General features: G+C 43.7%; 1 protein-coding gene across 8 annotated transcripts in view; it reads left to right on the plus strand.

Moving 5' to 3' along the window:
- The first annotated feature begins 7,728 nt into the window (after positions 1-7,728).
- The window catches only part of TMEM150C (transmembrane protein 150C), a 55,276-nt gene continuing 49,072 nt past the window's right edge, over positions 7,729-13,932 (plus strand). For 3 of the 8 annotated variants that reach the window (XM_083756897.1, XM_083756894.1, XM_083756887.1), the window contains exon 1: positions 9,781-10,209. The gene's annotated coding sequence lies outside the window, so the exon portion shown is untranslated. Of the gene's footprint in view, positions 7,835-9,768; positions 10,210-13,932 lie in introns of those variants that run through there. The other 5 variants (XM_083756883.1, XM_083756876.1, XM_083756881.1 and 2 more) reach the window with 5 other exon arrangements.

A 13,932-nucleotide genomic window follows, 5' to 3' on the forward strand; every position in this document is an offset into this window, starting at 1 on the left:
CATGACACATACGGGAAAGTGAACCAGGAGGGAAGGGGGGGGGAATCAAATTCAGGCACCAATTCTTAAACAGTTATAATGAACAGCTGGCATAGTTCAGGGTTAGGAGGTGCCTGGGAGATCTGGTGTTTTGGCAAAGCTGGTGGAATGAACCCCACTTCCTAGGTCTCCTACTGAGGAAGTCCAATGGAATGGTTACCCCAGGTGACAGTTGAAGGAAAGGAGGCCTAACATGCATGGGTAAACCTGTTCACACTGGTATTGCAGATTTCTGGAAGGGGGTCCTACACTGCAGTCCTGTGTACTGTATCAGATAAGAAAGGAGAAGGACTGGATGCACAGTCAACTCAAACATACAACAAAAGGGATGTTAAACATTATATCAACATTTCCTCGCTCCTTTGTGGAAAATTCCAAATTCCTCAGAGACATATCACCTGACTAGTTGTCACCATTTGTATTCCTCGTATCCAGAGATACACAATGGTGGTTTATGCTTGTTTCTCCATATAAAGGAGAACTGGGGGGAAATGAATGAAACCAATTTATATAAAATCGGGATATGTGTGCCCACATTCAAGATGTGGAGAGAAGAGGCTACACACAGAGAAGAATGCCTCAAAGGGTATTTTGACCCCAAGTTCTCTGAACATCTGGAGATATTTGCTAGGGAAGTGAGTCCTACTTGAAGAACAAAGTAGTCTCTGATTTGCTCCAAGTTCTATAACGCTGAAGACATGGCTGCCAATGTTCTGGTAGGGAGAGAGTTTTCCTCCACTGCTGATCTCTCACATGGGAAGCCACTGTAGTGTCCTCCAGATGTTCTTGAACTTCAGCTCCCATGAGTCCTAACCACAATGGGCAACTTTCAGGAATAGTGGGAGCTGTAGTCTAATGAAATCCAGAGGTCGCCATGTTGGTTCTGCTTCAGGATATTGGGTTGGGCTAGCTGGGAAGAAGAAGATTGGTGGCCTTCTCATGACTCTGGTCGCTGTGGGGTATCATCATTTCCTCTTGACCACACTTAAACTTCTGCTTTTCCTTCCCTGCTTTCTGTGTAACATATAGGGGTTCGCAGTGTGGACAAAGGTGCAGCGTGATCTGTAATGACAAGCACCTGGCACACACAAAAGGATTTCTAAACAGTTCTGAAGCTGAGGAGTGAAAAATTGCCATTATTCAAAGAAACAAAGGAATTGCCCTTTGTGGCAAGACAAATGCTCCTCTGGTTTTATTTTTTTACTTCTTCTTCTTTTGGCTTTGTTTCGTTGTTGAATATGCAGTTAATTTATTGAAGAGCAGGTTACTTGTATTAACATCGATATGCTTTGTGGGCCAAAAAATAAAATCGGTATGTTTAAATGATTAATTCTGTTGTCACACATGCATTGTCATTTGTAAATGTGTACAGCTAAATGATGTCTTAAAACCAAATAAAGCTTCATTTTAAATGTTTGGATACTTAACTTCTATTCTAACGCGTCAAGGCTATTGAGGAGTGCACATTTTAAAAATAAGTAAATAAATAAATATGTATTTAGTAGATATTTTAATTCGCCCCTTAAAAAACAACAACCCACAAACACACAACTTTTTGACCATTGAAACATAAGAGCAGATGCCTCTTCTGCATGTGATGTACAGTACATATGGATTTTCAAGCAAAATATATTTTAAATATAGCTTTGGGGATTGACTATTACTCCTTGTATACAGTGTTAGGGTAAAAAGACCTACAGTAGCCTTTGTGGCCAGTGACAGCTGCTGATGGATAAATGAATTGCAATGGAATTGACAACCCTGTCAGATTTCTGGAATTTTGTAATGTGTCCATTTGTAGATCCCAGCAAGAACCCCCCCCCCCAGTCATCTCTTCCCATATTCATTTCAACCATAATCGCAATATTAGAGTATCGAACAAAATTACGGCAAAAAAGAAAAGAAAACTACCCATGATTTATTGATAAGAAGAACCCAGATAAGAATATAAGGCTGCAGTCCTGGAAAATTAAGGGTGCTGAAAGTTGTTAGGAGGTCTCCTATTTCCCCTTCCTTGGTCTTTAGGGAAAAATGCATGAGTTTTAAAAGCCACTGAGTTTCAAAAACTGTGTTTCGCATCAGGGGCGGGGATGGAATTGGTCACAAAAATTTGAAGCTGTGTACCCACACAACTTGACACTTACAGCACAGTCTACTCAAAAGTCCCATAGATTTCAATAAATCTTTTTTCCTGGTGAAATATACTCGGAGTGGAGAGTGGATTTCATGCTCTTTATTCAGCTCATAGTGGTGAGGAGGAATGGAAGTTCCCCCAGAATGTCTGCTTTATATACATTATTTACACAATGGGCCCCACGTGATTGGGGGCTAATTCCGGGATTCTCCTGTAGGCCAATCAGGTTGCGGATTCACTTCCACCTGAAGCTGGATTGGGTGACTCCTGTGGACCAATCAGACTGTTGCATTCTGGGTCCTATTGTTCTAGGACCAATTAGACTGCTGCATTCTGAATCCTATTGTTCTAGGACCAATCAGACTGCTGCATTTTGGACCCTATTCAACTCAGTACATAATACCTGGGCAAGTGGGTATAGCATTGCAGCCTGATTTGGAATAAATACAAACATAGCACAATTGCTATTAAAAATGATGCTTAATAATGTGTGTCCCCCCCCCATTTGAAAAGTCATGTCTGTTCTAGATCAAAGACCTTGCTATCTTTCTTTCTCTCAGGGCCTGTTTAGGCCTTCTGAATCCTTCTACTGTGTCAGAGGCTGTGAAAATCTCAAAACTCCTTCCATTCATCATTATGTTGCTGTCAGTACTAGGGTGGTTTATTTTTTTTTACAGAAAGATGGTGTCCATTTTGGCTAGAGGCTCCCAATAAACGCAGTGCACGAAGGATCTTGTGATGGCTGTAAGCATAACTTACATTTCATTTAGAGTGTACTCTGTTTATTAACATTGTATACTACAAATTTGAGGGGGGGTGTTTAAGGAGCTGCAAAAAATGGGGGGGAGAGACAGGATGCAGCCTAGGGGCTTTTGATATAAAGGAACAAGCCAAAAGATGCTGTAACACTTCTGACAATGATTTTGGCAAGGATGCCCAGTTTCCTGGTGTAGTGAGGTGACTTTGGCTCGTATTGAAGAATTTAAAAAAGAAGCAAGTAGATGGAGAACGCGGCCATCTTGGATTCTTCGATGGGTTCCCATTGGCAGTGCTGGTTATCCGACACCAAATTCATTGGTGTGCAGAATTTGAGGTGATCACAAAACCTGCCAACTTCCCCCCTCAGAATTAATGGGGCAAGCTGGGGATTGGTGGGGAAGGTCTTTGTGGAGACACTGAAGCCCTCCAAACCCCTTGGCATCAAACGGGACTTGAATTTTGTGCATATGGCTGCAAACATATCCAGACTGACGGGGAGTAGTTACTGTGGATCTTCTGCCCTCCCACAAATCTATCTGATCAGCAGCAGCAGCGGAGGTGTGTGTGTGTGTCTGCACTGGGTACCCCGCCTCAGAAGTGGGAAGATGTGGAGTGTTCTAAACAAAATCTATCCTTTTCCCCTTATGGGGTATCCAAGAGCTCGTACATGGGTTCCCTATTGGTAGGAGAAAATAACAGAGGCCAACCAGAGAATATTGAGAAGCAAAGCAGCTAGTAAGGCTGATCTTTATTGATTTGCTGCAGCAGGGTGCTCCCCTCACACGCAGGAAAGGAGGAGGACCCTGAACCAAGGTGTGCCTGCCCTTATGTAGACATTTTAAATTCCCTGCCCTGGAGCTCAAGACCACCCCTCCATACATCATTACATACATCACAGAAGGGGTGTAATCCAAGACCACCCCCCACAAACATCATACCTACATCACAGAAAAGGCGGTTTACAACAGAAATTTGAATGCTGTTGTTTTTCCTGTCTGCCAGGTTATCGGATAATGCCTTATCTGATTGCCTTTCCTGGTAGTTTGGCCATTCCTTTGAGATGGTGATTACTAAATTCCTGTAACAAGGAAGGATTTTTTTCACCTCCTCCCTCCTTGCAGAGAAACATTTGGTCAGCCTGGGAGTCAAAATGGTTTCAGGACTGTCTTCCTGTGCTGCTTCAGACATGTGGTTTATATATTTATGTACCTGTTTGCTTGGTACATTTATGAACATTTATTATATATCTAAGACCTTAAAATTCTTATAACAGGAGGAGGGGTCCACAGAGCAACAGGAGGCAATAGGAGCCAAACGCTACGCTCCCAACTCTTTGTATCTCAGGGGTAGAGCAAAGATGTTGTATGCAGAGGGTCCCTCCTTCAATCTCCAGCATCTTTGAGTAGGGATGGAGATGTCCCCTGTCTGAAACCCCAGAGGGCTGCTTCCAGTCAGTGTGAACAGTACTGAACTATAGAGTGATGGCTCTGATTCAGTTTTTAAGGCAGCTTCCTTCATTCCTATCTTCTTTGTATTAGAGAGCGCTGTATGTTTTACTGCTGAATGTAACAAGCCCTCCACCCACCTATTGCATCTCCTTTGACAGACAGCAGGACCAATCCCTGTTTCGTGCATGTGGATGGATTGGGGCCAGTGCCCGCCTTTTATAAGTAACAAAAAATGAGTTTGCATCAACATGTCTAGTGTCAGTGAAACGTGCTTTTTCTTGAATCACGACTTAAAAGTCCCCTTTGTCTGGGATTGCGTGGAGACTTATTTGTAATGTAAATGAGAGTAAAAGCCAGATTTATTGTGACGGGTTTTGATTTTGGGGGGGAAAATCCAGTCTGGTTTGTTAATGTCTTTCTAATGCTTCGTTAAACGATGACTGTAAACAAAACGAACAAAAACATTTCCTCCTGTTTTTCATCCAGCAGGCATTTATCAGTGTTAATATGTTATGAAAGACATGTAAATGCTTGAGTGATTTATAATAAACAGTTATTAACATGTTTGCCCTGCCTCCCTCCTGTTTTTTATTTGAGCAAGGGTGGTTCAGAAAAACACATAAAATTGGGGGTGGGGGTGGGGATTTAATCTCACTTTCTAGCAGCTCCTGTAAAGTCACATTAGGTAAGTCTGAAGGTCAGTAACTCAGCTTGATGGCTGAGTGAGGATTCGAACTCTTGTATTCCTTGAATTTGTGGAAGGGAACACATTTGAAATTTGATTTGGAAAGTTTTGTTTGTTTGTTTGAAAGTGGGCTGCATGGATTAAGTCTTGCTGAAATGTGTGTTTATTTAATTGTGTTAATTTTTAAAAAAACCCACCTTTTCCAAAGAAGGTCAGACACAACTCTTCCTTCCCATTTTATCCTCACAACACCACTGGGAGGTAGGCTAGCCTGATAGTAGTTGGCCAACAGCCCTCAAGGAACCTAGTCAAACCAAGTTGCTGTCTCTGAAATTGACTCATTTTGTAGCCTTGGGCAAGAAGCTGTAAAGTGGGGGAAATTATGAGTTATGCTATAAGGTTGTCTTCTGGGCTTAGACACAATAAAGTTCATACATCACATTGTAAGATAAAAGTACTATACAACCTAAGAGCAATTATTTTTTGCAAATAAGTATTTGGTCTCATGCATCCGAAGCAATCGTTTATTCCAGGAAGACGTCCCCAGGGGGATGTTTGCTACACTAAATAAACCATGAATCTGAAATGCATCTTAGGAGAATTCCAGACTTTGTTCCAAATAAGTGTCTAGTCCTCATCGGCATAAAGCAGTGCTTGGGTTGATGGTTGCGAATTGCCTGCCAAAAGCTCATGAATAGATAAAAACTTACTGAGTGTTTCCAGTACTTGGGCGTGTGGACTGCTGCAGACAACTGCTCTGGAAACCTCTCCTGCTGTAGGCTGCTGTTCTTTCCAATTTCCTGAAGCCCCCAGTGTTACTTCTCCCTTGCCTTTGATCAAATAGCTGTGTGCTTTATTTGAATTCTGTGGAGCATGAAATAGAAAGACCAGATTCAACAGAGCGCATGTTGGACCAAGCTCCAGTTGACAGCATGACAAGGAAAAGGTGATCCACAGCCAGGAAAGACAGTCTCCTAAATGCTCAGGCCAACCCAAACTGAAAGTCGTTATCAGGACCAAGGAATACCATGTGACTCATGCTGTCCTGCTGATCTGCTTCCTCGATGGTCATACCCCTGATAAGTATTTCAAAAATCACCTGCTGCCAATGCCCTGCTTGCATCATCTCAATGACTTTTTTGCAAATTAAGCCCTGTCCCCCTGTAAAGATCCTAAAAGGTGTTTTTGGTTTTTTTTTACTTTTCAAATTTATACATTTCATAAATTTTACAATCAATTTCACATTTCAAAATTTGACTTCCTTCCCCCTCTTTCTGCGGTTCCTTATATTTATTTTTTGATACCTTCTGCATATCCAAATTCATTTAACTTGCTCATTTAATTATCGACTGTAAATATATACTCTTATATATACTCTGCAGGTTATTACAATAATCCTGCTAATGTTTTTTTTAATCTGTTTGCAATTTATCTGCAAATATTCCATAAACCATTTCCATTCTTTTATAAAAAGTTTGTTATCTTGATTTCTTATTCTTCCAGTAAGTTTCACCATTTCTGCATATTCCTTAGGTTTTTGTATCCATTCTTCCTTTGCTGGGACTTCTGCTTCTGGAATGATCCTAATAGTGAAATCCACTCAGAAGTAAAAGCCTCTGAGTCTGAAAGAGCTTACACCCAGGTAATTGGATATAGCATTTCAGCCAAGGAGGAGACAAACTTTAAAAAAAGAAGACATGTTTAGATTATTAGAGATCCAGGACCATCCCCTCTACTGCATTATTCAGGCCATTGCACAACAGGACTTCTCTCTCCTCTCCTCTCATGGTTCTCAAAATCTGCTCTGGAGGTAAAAGGACCACTGTCCACTAGGTACAGTCGTGACTGACTCTGGGGTTGCGGTGCTCATCCCGCTTTATTGGCCGAGGGAGCCAGCGTTTGTCCGCAGACAGTTCCTTGGTCATGTGGCCAGCATGACTAAGCCGCTTCTGGCAGACCAGAGCAGCGCACGGAAACACCATTTACCTTCCAACCGGAGTGGTACCTATTTATCTATTTGCACTTTGACGTGCTTTCAAACTGCTAGGTTGGCAGGAGCAGGGACCGAGCAACGGGAGCTCACCCCATCGCGGGGATTCGAACTGCCGACCTTCTGATCGGCAAGTCCTAGGCCACTCACATCCATTCTGCTCTGGAGGACCTCTCCCCAAAACTTCTAGGTGCACATGGGGCGGGAGGAGGTGGGGGATACAGTGGGTAGAAGATGAAATCCAGTCATGTGAGCAGAATCTATAATGGTCACACAGAGACACCATTGAATTTTACCCTGGAGCTTTCATTCCTGCCACTAGAGGCTATTGAATAAAACTCTCTATCCTGACAATTTGATCTTCAAAACCTCCCTGGGTTGGTTGTTCTTTTGCCCTACACCCCATTAAACTTCCCTGCGTAATTGAGCCCCTCTAAGTGGGGCAATGTTTTATCCAATCATAACACAAACAGACTACTACTTAATAATTTGGGCCGTTGCTTTTGACACTTATTAAGCCGCAAAGTAACAGGAAATCCAAGCCAGTGTTGAACTCATTATGGGAGGAGCAGCCTCCTGGGTATGTTTTGGTTGGCTAGCAGTGCACAGGATTTCCTGAAAATCAAAACACGAACAACAAAGGTGGGTCTGGAGATACATAAATATTTATAGAAGCAGAACAGGATTTGCCTATCTGAAGCAGTGTCGCCTGCTCTGAGGTGACTAGACTGTGGAGCTTGTGTTGGTCATCGTTCATAGCAGCCATTTCTTCTTGACTTGTAAGTTTCTCAATCTACTTTCTCTGGGTTATTTCTCAATTTACATTCTACGCTTTAATTTTGGGTGTTGGGAATTTGCCGTGCTGTGTATTTTAATTGCGTGCGGCTATATCACTAGACTGTGATTGGATGCGCCCCAGTAAACAGCTCAGAAGCCATTTTGGCAACTAAGCGGTATAATTCAGCTATTTCGATTGAGCCTCATTGTGTAGGGATAACACTTGTGTGTTGATCTTGTCTCACTTGGAGCTCTTTTCCCCAAAATAATCACTAGGTGGCACTCATCATTCTGAGTCAATGTTCAGTCCGTGTGGCAGAATTTAAGAGGATGCTTTAGACCAGTGGTTCCCAACCTTTTTTTGGCCTTGCCCCACCTAAGCATTTCTAAAATCCTGATGCCCCCCACCCCGGTGACAAATAATTCTTATTACAGTGATACCTCAGGTTACATACGCTTCAGTTTACATATGCTTCAGGTTACAGACTCCGCTAACCCAGAAATAATACCTCGGGTTAAGAACTTTGCTTCAGGATGAGAACAGAAATCGTGCAGCGTGGCGGGAGGCCCCATTAGCTAAAGTGGTGCTTCAGGTTAAGAACAGTTTCAGGTTAAGAACGGACCTCCGGAAAGAATTAAGTACTTAACTTGAGGTACCACTGTATTCAAAAAGTGAACTCCTATTTACGTGGAAGAAGCCTAAAAGGCCATTCACTGTTAATAACTCTTTCTCGAATTGCCCCCCCCCCCATAAAAATCAAATTGCCCCTCTTTGGGGGGTGTGCCCCACGTTGGGAACCATGGCTTTAGACAGAGCTATACTGCACTAAAAAATTAGGCTGGATCGAAACCAAGGTCTTGGCTTTGTGTAGATGGACACGAATAGCAGTGGCTGGCATTTATAATAGCACATTTCCACATGGAAAATTCTTCACAAGACTGGTGACAGAAGTGCGCCAGGAGCTCACAGGGCCCCCATCCCTGCTGTGCCACATTGTCGCTACTCTCTAGTCGCCTTCCTCCTGGGCCGCAAATTTGCATGGCAAAGCATGTAGCAGTGCTACTGCGGTTGGTGCTCTTGAATAGGAGTGGCTTGGCTTCAAGAGAAAGGGGTTGCCTGCCATAAAAGTACCCAACATGCAATGCGTACTGGGCAGGGCTGGCCCAAGACACTTTGGCACCTCAGGCGAACCACAAAATGGTGCCCCTCTCTCCCAGCCAGGGAAGAAGGAGGGACTGAATATCTACACCAGCTTCAAGGGGAGAATAACGATCTACATCAGGAATAAGAGGGGGAATCAAATCAACCTTAGCTGATGGATGAAACGGGAATCAAAGGTCATTGTGGGGGGAAGGGGACCACTCCAAAATATACAAGGCAGGAGCAAAGCCCAGAGGGCAGCCCCCAACATTTGCTCCCAGCAGTGCTTCCTATTCATTGAGAAGCTGCTGTACAGGCAGGTTTTTTTTGGGGGGGGGTCTGCTGCTGAGCAGGTGTCAGATCTGGCCTCCAAGGTGGCAATGCATTCCTTGGACACTGGATCTGCTGACCCTGTGGATCCTGCCGCCCGAAGCAATCGCCTCACCTTGCCTTATGGGTGAGCCGGCCCAGATACTGGGTAACTTCATGCCAGGCAGCGACTCCACATGAGATTAGACTCGCTCCTGTTTCAAGAGCACCAGCACCTCTGTGTACCCACTGGCGGAGAAATAGGAGGCAGGGGAAGCGCATTGTCCCTGGCACCATCAGGGAGGGGGGAACCATTGCGGCACCCCACTGGACAAGTGCCATGCACTCCACCACCACACTGGGTGCCAGACCTCCTACGGACGGTGCACCATGCCCCCGGGACGCACACCATGCCCCCACAGGCAGCATGCCATGCCCCCGGGATGCGTGCCAGCTACGCCCCCGCTTGCTCTCCACCCCCAGTGCTGGAGCATGCAGCTTCGCCACTGTCCATACCTTCCCTCTAGATGTGGCCACCTAAATAGCTTGCTCTCGTTTCAAAAATGCCGACAACAAAAGGACGGAAGGAGCGACAAACGCCTCGGAATTCAGCCTAAAACAACACAGGTTCTTCTCTTCTTGAAAATTCGTCAAAATCCCTTTACTCCCTTTCCTTTCATTGTCAAGGCTGGACTTGACTGGGATTTGAGTTCTCTTTCTCTCTCTCTCCCCTTCCCTCCCCACATTTCCTTTTCTGGAGACTTCCTTTGTTCTTTGTTAGGTGCCTGTGAAAAAATGTTCTTTTCCACTCCTTTTCCCCACCCCCTCTCTCCCATTTCTGTCTTCCTTACCTCATGCTCATGTGCCTAATTCACTGAGAGCTGAGGAGGGAGCGAGCAGAGAAAACATTTCTTCTGCATTTATCAAGTAAGTGACCTGCCATGTCTTTGGGGCCACGTGGGCACATTTGTAAACCAGAGAAACCATTGTGGGCATCACACACCCCGGAACCTATTCTGCTGGCTACAAATGAATGCTGCCTTCAGGCCTAGTTTCAGCAGGGATAGGAAACCCTATGGGCTTCCAAGAAGGCCTCTGTGGCCAGGTGGGCACCCGTGGGTGGCACTTTGGTGATCCATGGGTGTATAGGACTGCAGCCTTAATGAAATAAAGATGAGCAGAGCAACCTTACCTATGTCTGCTCAGAAACATTCCGAGCATTCAGTGACACTCATTCCCAGGGTACAGAATTACAGGGGTTTGGTGTGTGGTTTAAGTATTAATAATATGAGAAAAAGAACAATTGGCACCATGGGATGGGTATTGCCACGCTGCAAATGTGGTCTTGGCAACCTTACATTGCATAAATAATCGGGAAGTTGGTTAGGTGCCTCTGGGTTCAGTTTGCAGCTTTGGCACGCCAATCTTAGGAGCTCTTCTAACATGCATTGTTAAATACTTATCTTAAACGCTTCCCCCCAGAGCACTTTGCATAGTGTTCTCCATTTCCGTGCCACTGGAGTAATAATCTGCGAGCGATACCAAGTCGTGTGGCTGCATATCAAATTAAAGGAAGATGAGGAGCTAGGAGCAGGAAAAGGGGGAGGCCGAGTGGGTTGCGTTGTGGCAGTGGCATTGTGATAATGTGCACCCCTTGAGTGTGCTTCTAATAGAGAAGTTTTGAGTGTGCTTAAATCCTTGAGTGTGCTTCTAATAGAGAAGTAATGGCAGCCTGTTACTTTATGAAAGCAGTGATTTTGCAAGTTGCCGCCCCCTCCCCTTGGGGCAGAAATACAGCGAATATGTGAATCACAAAGATACAGCTCAAAACTAGAACATACGTTTCTACATGATGCACACTAACACAATATAACAGAACACGGTGGGAATCAGAACGTAAACAGCAGAAATTGCCGTTGCTTATTGCATATGTGTGTTAAACATGAAATGAGGTAATAATGTATATGATTGGTGGAAATTGAAATGCTTTGTTTGAAATATTATAAATACCACTGCCTGGGCCACCGGGTGGGCTTGCTTTTTTCTGGCTTACAACAGCATCATTTGGAAGGGGCAGGGCAGAAGAGGCAGAGTGGCTAGGAAATATTGGTTCGTTCAGCCACTACAGTGGTACCTCGGGTTACAGACGCTTCAGGTTACAGACACTTCAGGTTACAGACTCCGCTAACCCAGAAATAGTACCTCGGGTTAAGAACTTTGCTTCAGGATGAGAACAGAAATTGTGCGGCGGCAGCGGGAGGCCCCATTAACTAAAGTGGTACCTCAGGTTAAGAACAGTTTCAGGTTAAGAACGGACCTCCAGAACGGATTAAGTTCTTAACCCGAGGTACCACTGTACTTGTGTTGGGGACAGGCAGGACTCTGAGGTGTGGGTAAAGGAGGCAAGGTCCCTGGTTTGTGCCCCCCCCCGATTGTGCACCCGGGGCAATGGCCCCCATAGCCCCTCCCCACCTTATGCCACTGTGGCCCGTTGCCTTAAGTGTGACTAGATCTTGAATGTCTACTCTTATCTTGTAAAGGCAAAACCCATCAGGAGACCATGGTTTTGCTCATAGCAAACGAAGTGGTAATTAACCCATATGTGAAGTAAATTCTTCATCTCCATGGTGCTTCTGATGTCACGGATGCTGTAGGAGTTGGAGTTTGGGGAACAGCGGTGGGAATTTTCTGTAAGAAGTAGCCAGCTTCTTTCCCAGAACTGATTTTCCCTGGGGAAAAGAGAATCCGTGATGACTAATATATCAGTTTAAGCCTGGCTGGACACTTCAGTGGGAAGATAAGCCCAAAGAATAATTTTTGTTTCAGTTTTTAAAAAAATATATATAAAAATAGTCACAAAGACAGCCACAGCCACCTATAATTTATTTGCTCCAGCTACCTAATCAATCTGATCCGGGCTTAGTCACAAAATTCACAGAACAGGCATGTCCATTCCTTGGGGTACATTTACTAGCTCTGTATCATAATTTCAGTAGTTAGTTCCTTTCTGACCAGGCTTATTCCAGCTTCCATGTATTTCTGAAGGCCCTCTCCCTCCACCTCAAGATTTTGCAAGCTAAGGCTGCAAACCTAAACATATTTAACAGAGCATAATGCCCATTGAACACCACGGGACATATTTCTCAATAACCACGCATAGGATTGTACTGCATCTTTTTAGCCTGTAGCTACTGCTGCTTCTTTCATTCATTCTATGAAGTAGTAAACAAATACAGATACGTAGCCTCTTAAGCCCGAATTTTTAACCAAAGTTCTCTTAACTACATTCCTATATTCCCAGTCAGTTGTTTCATGGTACCTGTGATTGGAGAGCATTGAATCTGGATTTGAGATAATCTGCACACCACTTCCCAGGCTCCGAATCCAACATTTTGGCATTAAACTAGAAGTATTACCGGGGGTGGGGGTGGGGAACCATAGGTGTTGGTTCTGGAAGAACACCAACAGTGCAACATACTATTTTGCAAATATTTCCTTGGGGAATAAATTGCATTTAAGGATGCAGGTGTCACTTCAGAATATATGCGTTCCTCTTTTGCAAAGAAATCACAATCCCTGATTTAATAAATAGAGAGGGAGGGGATGAGAATCTATGAAAAGCTAAGCTGCCCATATCAGGGAAACTGACAGAATGAGCTGCTTGTTAGAAAAGTCAGGTATCGCAGGTTTCCTTGACAACTGTTCCCATAGAACTTGACCTCAAAAGACAGAAGCACAAAACAGGTTGGCAAGATTGATTATAAATACCCAAATAATTCTAATTGCATCAGTTCTATTTATGCTTTGCTTTGGTGTAATGGGGCAGGATTTAAAGGGATTTACTCCCAAGTAAGTGTGCTTAGATTACAACCTATTTCCTTTATTAACATTCTGCGCAGGAAGATTGTTGGGGGGTTTTTATTCACGGTTATGGTTTTGAGGTGGGTTTTTAAAAACTCTAAACAATACACTCATTTTCAAAAGGCAAAGTGTCTGGGAATATTTTTCAAGCATATATTGAATCTTCCCGTAAATTGTAATTGAATACGTTAACATCTCATACAACATTCATGGTGGTACCCAGTAGGGATGGAGGTTTATGGGACATGTAAGCACTGCACTGAGCTGTAAACAGTTTAATCACAGCTCATTAGAGACAGGGGGAAATGTTGACTTTACATTTTTATGAGAAGCTACCTGATTCCTGCTTCTCAAACCGATATGCAAAATGAAGCTCAATTACCCTTCAAAGTTCTCACATCTCTGAATTTTGTGAAGCAGCGCTTCAACCAGTGTGTACAAAAATTCATAAATAAAATGCATATATTAGCAAAGATGACATACAAAATGCATTACATTAGGGAAATTGCTTGCAAAAAATGTCGTGCCGGGTACTAAAACGGCATGTAAGTTTGTGTGTGTGTGTGTATTAGAAGAAACTTGGCTGATGAATTTTCATGAGGATTTAAAAACAACAACCAAAAGCTAATTCCTGCAGAAATGTGGAGAACTGAATGAAGAATGGAAAACCAAGAAGCAGGGAGAAATGGACAGACCTGGCCATCACCACAGACCATGCACATTTTAAAACGGATAATGTTGTATCTGTTTATGAGAAGCCAAAGGAAATTTGAGGACAACAAAGAATTC

The sequence above is a fragment of the Podarcis gaigeae genome (genome assembly GCF_964106915.1).
Source record: "Podarcis gaigeae genome assembly, chromosome: 9".
NCBI lineage: Eukaryota > Metazoa > Chordata > Lepidosauria > Squamata > Lacertidae > Podarcis > Podarcis gaigeae.